At 36.2% G+C, this 13,378-nt stretch overlaps 1 protein-coding gene and 1 long non-coding RNA gene across 2 annotated transcripts in view; one reads left to right on the forward strand and one right to left on the reverse strand.

The window, feature by feature from the left end:
- LOC137655673 (uncharacterized) overlaps window positions 1–2,981 on the reverse strand; it is an 82,622-nt gene extending 79,641 nt beyond the window's left edge. The window contains exon 1 of the long non-coding RNA XR_011046851.1: window positions 2,711–2,981. This is a non-coding gene — a long non-coding RNA (uncharacterized lncRNA). The remainder of the gene's footprint in view (window positions 1–2,710) is intronic.
- A 4,569-nt stretch (window positions 2,982–7,550) lies between these two features.
- Window positions 7,551–13,378, forward strand: part of LOC137644562 (uncharacterized) — a 13,090-nt gene continuing 7,262 nt past the window's right edge. The window contains exon 1 of the mRNA XM_068377525.1: window positions 7,551–7,703. The gene's annotated coding sequence lies outside the window, so the exon portion shown is untranslated. The remainder of the gene's footprint in view (window positions 7,704–13,378) is intronic.

The following is a 13,378-nucleotide window of genomic DNA, read 5'->3' on the forward strand; positions in this document are numbered from 1 at the left end:
GGAGGACATACAAAGACGCGTTCAGTGAATAGCTGTGGTTAAACTCTTGAATAGTTAGCCATCTCATCACATTCACATTCACACAATGCCCAGTTTTTGCGCTATTGTTGGTTGTGGGAATCGAGGACAAAGAGATGACAAGAGTTTCTACCGCATACCGGCAATTATTCAGAATCAGGACAAAGATACAGAAGAATTATCCAAGCGCAGACGTGACTTGTGGTTGACCAGAATATCACAGGCTGATCTACGTGAATCCTCACTACCCTGGGCACGTATCTGTTCTGATCATTTCATATCAGGTCAGTCTCGGCTAGGCCCTAAAAGTATTATTATTCCTGTGTAAACATGCTATATCCGATCGCATGGGTGACTTCACAAGTATCATCGTCAGTTCAGTGTGTAGTGTGTGTGGGGGAGGGGGCATCTCAATTTTTAAACATCGAAAGGGGCATCTCAGATTTTCAAAACAAAAATTAAAAGCACCCATATTGGCTATATTAACAAAGGCTACTTACCTAGGTCTCTATTTCGTCAAGGTGCTCATGCCTATATATAATTGAGTGTATATTTATATTTGCTTTAATTTGTGTATTAAATTGTGCAGACATACAGGCCTATGTGATGAATAAACATTGATTATAAATAATAATAATAATAATAATATCTGAAAGCTTGTTTAACCCGAAGGGGTCTTCAGCTTATATATGAAACATCGAAAAAATAATTAAACTTGCGCATTTAATTGCAAGGAGGCAAAACGATCATCCAAGAGCATTACAATAAAGTTTGTCCATCATATGTTTATATGTATATAAGAAATTATAGCATTTGTAACCAAACACAATGGTTAGGCATGAACTGATAAAGATTTGACATTATAATGCAAAACTTTTACATACATTTTGACAATCAAAAATCATAACACACAAGGTTAGGCTAAATGATCAATATTAGCTTTATAATTATAAACACTCTCTTCATTGGCCCAGTGTTTATCTAATTTTGGACTTAAAAGCATTAAAGGGAAAAACAACGAATTCTGGAAGCAGATTATTCAATGGAAATGTATGCCCACTCATGTTCTGCCTTTGTAAGTTTAAAAAGCATCTGAATTGCATGTGCCATAAGTTGAATGAATTCTGCATCTGGTATGGATCTAGGCCATCAATTAGATCGAGTTTCTGCTTGTAAAAACGCTTATCATCACCCGACAATTGTTTGACAAAGTCGCTCTCGTTGTCCATATTCGCTGTAGCAGCCGCTATGTTTTCGCTTTGTATGTCCTCCAGCATGGCCGCCGGCGATTCCCAGTGACGTCATTGAAAGGACTCTATATAATAAGCTCCCACGAAACATTCGAATGATTTAAGACATTAAGGCTTTCAAGAGGAAAGTGAACACTTTCTTATTTCATTAGTCTTTTGGCAGTGACGATTTAACAGTAAATGAACAATACGTGATATGAAACGTTAAATACTCTGAACGAACAAGGTAAAACGACTGTGGAGGTCCTGTAGAGAGTGGGGTTCCCCTGCTGTATAAGACCGGAAAAGCGGCCATCAAAGTTAGTATATAAATAATTAAAAGTAATAAAAAACAAAATACCATCAGGAGAAAAGTTAACTTGGCAGCGTAAGTACATCTTTATGATAACGTTAAGATTATGGTTACGGATGGAACAATATTTTGAACAGAAAAAAAAAAAAAAATTCTGTAGTAAATAATGTGCTTTCAGAATTTGACCCTTCATTTCAACAGCAAATAAGCCAAAAACCTGTTAGACCATCTAAGAACGGGGATATTTTTTTAAAAATCTAATGAATTTCGCTCCACCATGAGCTCGCTTTGGTCGCCAAAAAAGAAAACCATCAAGCTCCTTTGTACTGGCAAGCGGTACATGCTGAGCTGCGCAACGCTAACCCCATTATTTATTTCTTAGACAATTAAAACTTTTATTTGCAGTGAAGTTAAGCATCATTTTTTAAGAAAATGAATGTTTTTTCTATAGGAAACAACTATCTTTTGGTAGAAAAGCTTTTACTGTCCGTAACTATAATAAAACCAGGATAACAACTGTAGGAAAAATAATCATTAGCAAATATTTCCATAATCCTTAATTTACGGAAGATTCAAGTAACTTTTTCGTATAAATCACTTACAGAATATATAAATAAAAAAATAATATACGAATTTGGCTAAAAATGTAATAATACCAAAATTCAGATTCATAACTCCAAATAATAAGACATTTGATATTTTAAAACGCGGCAGCCTGGGGGAACAACTCCAGAAGATAAGGACATGGCGTTGTAAGTTAGGTTAGGTGACAAACTTTGGTTTTAGGTTGTATCCCAGATTGTTTCCCTGGTGACTGGATTTTTCAGGCATTAAAATATGTATAAATTGCAAATAGCAGTAATTCTATTTCTAAGGGTAAACAAAGTTTAAATAAATATTTCCAAGGATGAAATTGGTAATATAGGACAAAGGTTAAAACTAAAGCGATTCGACAAGATATGAAGCCTACGCCCATGTCAGTGTAAATATTTAACCTTTATAACCTAACTACCAAACATTAACTTTTATTCCCATCTCTCACAATAGGGTTGCAGCCAAATCACCGAAGTGCTGTCATGGCCAACTGAGTACAAAGAATTCTGAAAAGTACACCATGAAGTTTAATCAACTCAAAGTTAGAACTCCTTACCGTACAAGTAGGCCTACCTCCGATGTAGATTTGCATTGGGCCAACAAAACGGGATTTCTTACAGCCAACAAAACGGAATTTCTTACAAAGCGACATCAATCTCTCTCTCCAAGGTTACAGTAAGTAGATTACCACTATAACCATCTAATTATCGTAATATGATTCGTCAACACCCTCATAATGCAAGTATTATGGAATTTAAAAACTATGTAGTTGCTACTCGCTAGCCGGTTTAGAAAGTTGGAAACTGGATTTGTCTATACACCTTTCAAATGACGGAGTTAAGAGATATTAATTGTTAAATGCACGTGCAAGTATGTAATATGAAATTTCTCAAAAATAAACGTAGTCCACCAAATGAAATGAAAAATATATCATCAGTAACGTGAGAAATAATTTATTGAAATTGCAATTCTGTTAGAAAAGCTTTGAATAGACATCTTTGAAATATTCTGGAAAACATATTTTTACATTTATTTGGTTCCGATTAACAGTCTGCAACTTGTTAAAAGTCTTCTTTCCATATACTCTTATCATTTTTTCAATATGTTTTTATTTAACTGTACCCCTGCCTTTACTAACTATAACACCACTGAAGGAGACGGCAGAATATCAGTCAAGGTTGGAAACCAGCAAAGATTCATCTTCAAACAAATTATCATTCTAATTATTTACTTTTGGTTAACGAATGCTATTTTCTTTTGTTTTGTAAATTGCAGACTTCAGACTGGACAGAGTACGAGTTATATTACTTTTATGATTTTCATATTTTGGTTTTGGAATGGATTTCTGAATTTGGCTGGTATGGTCCGCTATTTGGGTCTGATAAAGACGCAGGGAATGAATTAAAGGCCAAGAGGATTGACAGCAAGATAGAAACACAACTGCGGCAAAGGAAGTAGCCCTATATGAGGTTATTATTTTTTATTTTACACAGCAAGCCCTTTATTGTTAGGTAGACACTAGACAGAAGTAGGACTACACCAGGTTCCTCGTTGGTCTCTCCCCAACACTGATCTTGGGCACACTACGACCATATACTCCAGGTGTAGGCTGTGCACAAAAAGCTGCAATCTACGTTCATTGGCATTGGTAAACCCCCTTACAAGGATAGAATAGCTTATATACTTGTATTTTTAACTGTCATGGCCTGTCTAATAAATTGGGCAACTTCTTTGGTTGGCGATTCTAGTTTCCTTAATTATATGCTCATCATCATCTCCTCCTACGCCTATTGACGCAAAGGGCCTCGGATTTCGCCAGTCATCTTTATCTTGAGCTTTTAAATCAATACTTCTCCATTCATTATCTACTTCACGCTTCATAGTTCTCAGCCATGTAGGCTTGGGTCATCCAACTCTTCTATTGCCTTCTGAAGCCCAGTTGAAACTTTGGTGAACTAATCTTTCTTGGGGAGTGCAAAGAGCATGGCCAAACATCTCCATCTACCCCTCACCATTGATCTCCTCCACACATGGCACTCGAGTAATCTCTCTTATAGTTTCATTTCAAATGCTGTCCTACCATTTAACTCCCATTATTCTTCTGAGGGCTAGAAAGACAAACAATTTGATTTGGTTGGCATTCCTGGAATATAAATCAATTTGTGAATGAATATCTATGGTTTACCTGCCACAGAAAATGTAAAATTGTCTAAAGCCTGGTGGCAATTTACATATAAGAATACAAGGTAACCATTATAGAGTCCTTTCATTATACGTCATCAAACTTCCGGTCCTCCATCTTGGATGAACTGTTAAATAGTTAGCCATCTCATCACATTCACATTCACACAATGCCCAGTTTTTGCGCTATTGTTGGCTGTGGGAATTGAGGACAAAGATTTGACAAGAGTTTCTACCGTATACCGGCAGTTATTCAGAATCAGGACAAAGATACAAAAGAATTATCCAAGCGCAGACGTGACTTGTGGTTGACCAGAATATCACGGGCTGATCTACGTGAATCCTCACTACCCTACGCACGTATCTGTTCTGATCATTTCATATCAGGTCAGTCTCTGCTAGGCCCTAAAAGTATCATTATTCCTGTGTAAACATGCTATATCCGATCGCATGGGTGACTTCACAAGTATCATCGTCAGTTCAGTGTGTAGTGTGTGTGGGGGAGGGGGCATCTCAACTTTTAAACATCAAAAGGGGCATCTCAGATTTTCAAAACAAAAATTAAAAGCGCCCATATTGGCTATATTAACAAAGGCTACTTACCTAGGTCTCTATTTCGTCAAGGTGCTCATGCCTATATATAATTAAGTGCATATTTATATTTATTTTAATTTGTGTATTAAATAATGCAGACATGCAGGCCCATGTGATTAATAAACATTGATTATAAATAATAATAATAATATCTGAAAGCTGGTTTAACCCGAAGGGGTCTTCAGCTTATATATGAAACATCGAAAAAATAATTAAACTTGTGCATTTAATTGCAAGGAGGCAAAACGATCATCCAAGAGCATTACAATAAAGTTTGTCCATCATATGTATATATGTATATAAGAAATTATAGCATTTGTAACCAAACACAAACACAATGGTTAGGCATGAACTGATAAAGATTTGACATTATAATGCAAAACTTTTACATACATTTTGACAATCAAGAATTATAATACACAAGGTTAGGCTAAATGATCAATATTAGCTTTATAATTATAAACACTCTCTTCATTGGCCCAGTGTTTATCTAATTTTGGACTTAAAAGCATTAAAGGGAAAAACAACAAATTCTGGAAGCAGATTATTCAATGGAAATGTATGCCCACTCATGTTCTGGGTTGGCCGACAGTACCAAGTAGTTCACCATATCAATGTATGAAATACTGGGAAAATCCTCAATATTTTGACTGAATGAATTCTGCATTTGGTATGGATCTAGGCCATCAATTAGATCGAGTTTCTGCTTGTAAAAACGCTTATCATCCCCCGACAATTGTTTGACAAAGTCGCTTTCATTGTCCATATTCGCTGTAGCAGCCGCAATGTTTTCGCTTTGTATGTCCTCCAGCATGGCCGCCGGCGATTCCCAGTGACGTCATTGAAAGGACTCTATATTACTTCTGCTTCATTCGGTCCTGCTCTTTTCACTTATGTATTTAACTTGTTTTCATTTGCGTAGACCAGGTAAAGTCATCAAATTTAGAGATAGGAAAAAATATTCATTAGAGGATTAGTAAGCCTGTGACTGAAGAGAGCAACTTGTTTAACAATACAAGAAGATACAAGTAGCTTTTACGTAGAATTTTGCAGGAATAGTGTCATGAGCATAACCTACCTCACAAGGCGCACTGTGTATTCCTTGTCAGGACTTCGTCCAGTGTGGTCCTAATATAAGAAGAAAAATTTCTCCAGGAACGAGTCTAGAGGATAGTTAAACCTGCTTGCTGTAGCCCCTAGACTTTCTGCTTCGGAGTCCCTTCCACCCGTTATTTTAAGGTTCTCGGATGGTTGTGTCCTTGGTACATTTAGTATTATCATCAGCGATCCCACCTCATCGTTATCGCCCATCGTTTGTGTGTCACTGTGCTGGCCCAGCAAGGTTATGATCCCCCTTTTCGAAGGAAAATCACAATGTTTTACATCATACTACTACAAATGATAACTTATCTAAACGGGCTTTCAACGGAAGAGGCCGTGCTTCACCGTATTGTTAGGTCACTCTCGGTGCATTGTATGGTATGGCATTGGCCCCTGGGCCCTGACTCTTAGCTATACACGTCTGTTCCCCTTTCATATGTTCCATTCTGCTGTCCAATCTCTTGACTTTTACTTCATGATGCAACTGCGGGGGTATTCCCACTTGTAGCCTATGTAGACAATTAATGTCATATAGCCACCAAAAAAATGCCTCTTCTCTTCGAGAGAAAAAAATAGAAGAGGGCCATTTAGTCCATGTGACTAATTGGTCCAAATTCATAAATCTAAATATCATTTAATGTAAACTTAACTACAACACAATTTTGCATTTCAAATAGTTCTGGTTTCAATATTACTAGTCTCTCAGCTTTGTAGTGCATACCCTGAGTGTGCTTTTCTCTCTAATCTTTATTAAAATCTCCGTTACATAAACTCTCTCTCTCTCTCTCTCTCTCTCTCTCTCTCTCTCTCTCTCTCTCTCTCTCTCTCTCTCTCTCTCTCTCTCTCTCTCTCTTACTACGCAGGCTTAACTCTTGTATTCGATTCCTTTTTTAGTTAGATAAAATTAAAGTTTCAATCAATTTCATTGTAAGGAACTTTTTTTTTTTTTTGTCATTAAAAAAGTACAATTGATGCAAATTTCAGTGGACTAAATGATATCCTTCTGTCACTGGCGTTTCAATTCCAAATGAATCCTTATACGAAAAGAAATGGGACATATTTCTGCCAACCTCAATCTTCGCAGTTAGCGACAAATTGAGTCTATCTCACCGAAGAATTAAGCCTAATCGTATCTTAGCGCACCTTAAGTCATTTGCAATGCTATGAGATAGGTCTCTTGGGTCTGTCTTTTATTAATATTGTTAGATTTGATGATCTGAGGATAATGGGAGTGACTTGAGACGCTAACCTAATTTTCGAGAAACCCTCTTTCCGGCACGTGCCTCGTACAGTGCCTCGTGCTGTGAGTTGCCATATTTCGTTTAGAAAAATTCTTTTCTATCGTTTTATACATCTTTAATACAACAAGTTCAGCAACCTTATTTTTCTGTCGACCGTAAGGAGTAACGTCACCATTAGACATGTGCTCATGTTCTATTTAAGGATACGATCCTACGTATGGGGGTTGGGGGAAATAGGACGTCAACATCAGACGGAGGATATACACACAAGTGACTCTCCCCCCTCCCCAACCCATCTTCACCAACCGGTATAAATGCGAGGTGACCCTCTCGCTTTGCACCAGTCTCCTCCTCGGCCGATCGACATCAGCATCCAATTTCACCATTTCATCTTCATCTCCTTCATCTCTTTATCTCTCCAGTTATAAACAGGTATTCGTCTGCATTAGTTTTTAGAGATGGTTGGCCTACCTTAAAAGTAGTCCACTAAAAGATCCACAATTTGTAAATGCTTCTTTAAATAGACGTTTTTTTTTTTTTTGGATATATGGACAAGAAGAAATTAATGATTCTTTGCGAAAGTCTAAATATGCCATGGAATACAGGTATTAAGCTAGATATTAAACGAGGGACTAAACTGTTCATTTACAATATACTGTTTGTTTGATAAGTATCTTGTAATTTCAAACAAATAAGACCAGAACCATTTCTGTAATGCCCATCTAGTCAAATTTTCACTTTAATTTGATTATATGTGTTAACTTTGTCTCCGATATTTTTTATCAATCGTGGCATATGTCAGTTGAATCAAAGGAGGAAAGAAGATACTATGTTCGTAACTGTAGGCTACTTCTAAATATTTGAACTAGAAAAATATTCTCTGTGGTAATGTTAATGTGTAAGCTTACGTTTTTCCCTTCGAAGCGAATCGCTGGAAAACTTCCTTCCCATCGTGTTATATCAAATCATTTTATCAGCATTTGACAAAACTGCTGAAATAAATTTATGGAATTTATCACTTTTAACAATTCCACAAAATTCTATTTCTCCAGTCTCAAGAGCCAGCTTTTCGTGATTTTTGAGAGACAGTAATCGTACGTGGTCGCTTTCTGGTAACTAATCAAATGATATCATATAGTAGAAACGCGTAAATTTCTGGAACTTATTAACTTTTCTAAGCCCGAAACCATTATTTAGGTCTAATGTTATAGTTACACTGCTTGTGGTGACTCCGAACTCACAACGGTCGTCGTAAATTTTCATTATTATTATTATTATTATTATTATTATTATTATTATTATTATTATTATTATTATTATTATTATTTTGAATTTTCAGATCTTGAATATTTCCTTATGTGCCTCTAAAAAAATTTCACGGCCTATTAGTATATATTTCGCAGCTACAATCCCCAATTTGTTACAAATTAGGCCTATTGATTTTTTTTATGATATTTTAGGTATGTTCTTAAAATAAAATTGCCTTTTCCAAACCGCGAGTCTCTACCCATTAACCATCTTGTTTCATGGGAAGGTGCAACTGGTTCTCAACTTATAACAAAATAGGTAGGCCCTATTGGTTTATATATATATATATATATATATATATATATATATATATATATATATACACACACACACACACACACACATATATATATATATATATATATATATATATATATATATATATATATATATATATATATATATATATATATATATGTGTGTGTGTGTGTGTGTGTGTGTGTGCGCGCGCGCTTGTGTGTTTGTGTGTTCCAAGCCTTGCATAAATAATACGTAGATGTATATGAGTAGTTTTATACAGTGAGATCAATGATCTTTTTAAGAGTTTTAAGGGTACTATAACTATCATGGGATATCATCATCATCACTATCATCTCCTACGCCTATTGACGCAAAGGGCCTCGGCTAGATTTCGCCAGTCGTTTCTATCATGAACTTTAAATTCAATACGTCTCCATTCATCATCTCCTACTTCGCGCTTCATAGTCCTCAGCCATGTAGGCCTAGTTCTTCAAACTCTTCTAGTGACTTGTGGAGCCCAGCTGAACGTTTGGTGAACTATCTTCTCTTGTAGAGTACGAAGAGCATGCCCAAACCATCTCCATCCACCCCTCACCATGCTCTCTGTCCTGCCATTTAACTCCCAATATCCTTCTGAGGGCTTTGTTCTCAAATCTGCAAAATCTATTCGAGATTTTTTCATTGTCATACCATGACTCATGTCCATAGAGTAACACCGATCTCACTAAACTGATATATAGTCTGATTTTTATATGTAATTTCAGGCGATTTGATTTCCAAATTTTACTTAACGTAGCCATTGTCTGATTTGCTTTTTTCAATCTTTCACTATACTCTAATTCTAATAATCCTATATTAGAGATCATAGTTCCTAAATACTTAAATGATTCTACCTCATTAATTCTTCCTCCTTCCAATGATATTTCATCTTCCATTGCCTACTCCATTCTCATGTCTCTGTCTTTCTTCTATTTATCTTCAGGCCAACCTCGTGTGATATGTCATGCATTCTGGTAAGCAAGCATTGCAAATCCTGTGATGTTCTGCTAACAAGGACAGCATCATCAGCATACTCTTAGTCTGCTAAATTCCTATCACCAATCCAGTCCAATCCTTCTCCACCATCTCTGACTGTTCTATGCTTTACAAAATCCATGAGGAGGATAAACAACGTAGGTGACAACACATTTCCTAGGAGTACTCCGCTGTTCACTTGAAATTCATTTGATAAGACTATATTAACATTAACTTTGCACTTGCTATGCTCATGAACAGACAATCAAATTTACATATTTAAGAGAAATTCCATAATAACGTAGGACTCTCCACAAAATTGGGTGGTGCACACTATCAAAGGCTTTTTCATAGTCCACAAATGCCATGAAAAGGGGGATTTCTATATTCTACGCATTGCTGTACAACATGTCTCAAAATGAAAATTTGGTCAGTGCAACTTCTACCTTTTCTAAATCCTGCTTGTTCATCTCTCAGTTTTTCATCAATCTTTCTCTCCAGTCTCTTTGAAATAAGCATGCTATATATTTTCATAACTGATGTAAGAGTTATGCCTCTGTAATTATTGCAGGTCTCCTTTTTTTTTTTTTTTTTTTTTTTTTTTTTTTTTTTTTTTTTTTTGCCATTTTCACCAACTCTCCTAACTCGCATTCATTAGGTTTTGCCTCTTCATACCACATTCTACAAAATAATCTTGTAAGTAGTCTGGGAGTCACTTCATTTTCGGCCAGTATCATCTCGGCAGTTATTCCATCGTGTCCAGGGGCTTTCCATCTCTTTAGTTTTTTTTAGGATAGCTTCGACTTCAAACACACTGAATTCATTCAGGGGCACATCAAAGTCTTCATCAGCTTTAGGTATATCAATCAAATTATCCCCTTCATATCTCCTATTCATAACCTCACTAAAGTTTTCCTTTTAACGTTGTCTTTCTTCAGCTTCTGTTGCTATAACAGAGCCATCTCTCTTTTTGATGTGTAAATGTTTCTTCTTTGCCCCAGTTAAGATTTCATAATAATTCTATGAGCAATTCTTACACCATAGCCAGTCCCTGAATTCATAGCTTTGTCAGCCTTATCTGCTTTACGGTCTAGATATTTTCTCCAATCATTCCTGGCTTTTCTTTTGACCTCACTTACAATACTTGAATAGTTAGCACGCCCTAACTTGAAATTTTCATTACTTCCTCGAAAACTTTCAACAATTCATTTCTGTCTTTGTCTCCTTTTTATAGTATCCCAAGTATTATTTGATATCCATGACTTTCTCCTTCTAACTACAAGTCCGAAGACTTTACTACCATTCTTCATTAATTGTCTGTTCTTCGTCTCTTAAAGTCTCCAAGACTGCAAATCGATTCCTACATTAAATTGAAAATGTTTCTCTCTGCTCTTCTTCTAAAAGCTTAGTTGTATCAAACCTAGGTATTCTATCCTTTTTTTTCCGTTGGGTGCTTTCACTTGGGTAATTTCAGTGTGGCAATGAGGAGCTGGTGATCACTACCAATATCGACATCTTTATAGCTTCTTACATTTCTCAGCATCCTCCTTCTCTCATTATTAATGGTAATGTGATCTATCTGATTTTTTGTAATTTCCGCATGGTGAAGTCCACGTATACTTGTGGGTGTTCTTGTGTTGAAAAAGAGTACCTCCAAGGACAAGATTGTTTGCTGAAGAGAGACTTATGAAATGTGCCCCATTCTCATTTGCAACTTTGCCAAGACTCCTATCATCCATCACATTCTTTATCCCTTGATTATTTCTTCCAACTTTAACAATGAAGTCACCAATCACAATTTTCATATCTCTCTCTAGGATATCATCTATTACCCTCTGCAGTTCTTCATAGTATTCCTCTTTCCTTTCTTCAGGAGAATCATTTGTAGGGGCATAGCAAACTATAATACTCATATTGCACTGCTTTGATTTGAACTTTGCTTGTAACAATCTACTATTTACAGCTCTTCACTCGGTTAATGCCTTTTCGGCGCTTAGTGTCATCATTTGTTCCTACCCCTTCTCTTCCAAGTCCATCTGATCTTCATGAGTAGATATATATATATATATATATATATATATATATATATATATATATATATATATATATCCTTGATCTAAAGTTTCTTTACCAATCTCCTTACAATGTGTTTCGCTTAGGGCCAATATATCCAAACTATATTTCATAAATTCACTCTCCACTTGCTGTAACTTCCCAACCTGATTCATGGTTCTATCATTCCAATTACCTATTTTCAATTTTTCTTTAGTGTTTATAAACCGGTAGATTCTTATCCCTTGCTACCCCTGCGACTGTTGGCCATGCTGTCATCTTCTCTTTCCATGACTGACCAAATCCAGTCTGTCATCTTCTCTTTCCATGACTGACCAATCCAATTGGCTAGATACATCAAAGGATAGCCAGTTCCTTGTGATGCGCAGTGCCTATCCAACTAAGGCAAGTGACCCCTGCCAGTGCATACCAATTCTATTAAGATCAACTGCCAGGCATCAGAAGTAAAAGCAGAAGAGACAGTTTGTCCATCGCCTTAAACCCAATCCGTCACTCTGCTGCCAGTGACTTCATCGAGATTTAGGGGGGCATTTCCTCCACACAAAGCTCTCATTACTCCATCAAGTTGCTCATCCGCTTATACAAGTATAACCGTTGGCAGGGGATATATATATATATATATATATATATATATATATATATATATATATATATATATATATATGTATACAGTATATATACCTATATAAGTAGTAGGTTGGCCAGGGCACCATCCACCCGTTGAGATACTACCGCTAGAGAGTTATGGGGTGCTTTGACTGTCCTGACAGTACTGCATTGGATCTTTCTCTCTAGTTACGGTTCACTTTCCCTTTGCCTAGACATACACCGAATAGTCTGGCCTATTCTTTACAGATTCTCCTATGTCCTCATTCTCCTGACAACACTGAGATTACCGAACAATTCTTCTTCACCCAAGGGGTTAACTACTGCACTGTAATTGTCCAATGGCTACTTTCCTCTTGGTAAGGGCAGAAGAGACTCTTTAGCTATGGTAAGCAGCTCTTCTAGGAGAAGGACACTCCAAAATCAAACCATTGTTCTCTAGTCTTGGGTAGTGCCATAGCCTCTGTACCATTGTCTTCCACTGTCTTGGGTTAGAGTTCTCTTGCTTGAGGGTACACTTGGGCACACTATTCTACCTCGTTTCTCTTCCTCTTGGTCTGTTAAAGTTTTCATAGTTTATATGGGAAATATTTATTTAAATGCCATTGTTCTTAAAACATATTTGTTTTCTTGTTTCCTTTCCTCACTGAGCTATTTTCCCAGTTGGGGCCCCTGGGCTTATAGCATCTTGCTTTTCCAACTAGGGTTGTAGCTTAGCAAGTAATAATAATAATAATAATAATAATAATAATAATAATATATGTATATATATATATATATATATATATATATATATATATATATATATATATATATATGTGTGTGTGTGTGTGTTTGTGTGTACATATATGATCTTGAAATAATCC

This window comes from Palaemon carinicauda, chromosome 1 (genome assembly GCF_036898095.1).
Source record: "Palaemon carinicauda isolate YSFRI2023 chromosome 1, ASM3689809v2, whole genome shotgun sequence".
In the NCBI taxonomy this organism is placed as follows: domain Eukaryota; kingdom Metazoa; phylum Arthropoda; class Malacostraca; order Decapoda; family Palaemonidae; genus Palaemon; species Palaemon carinicauda.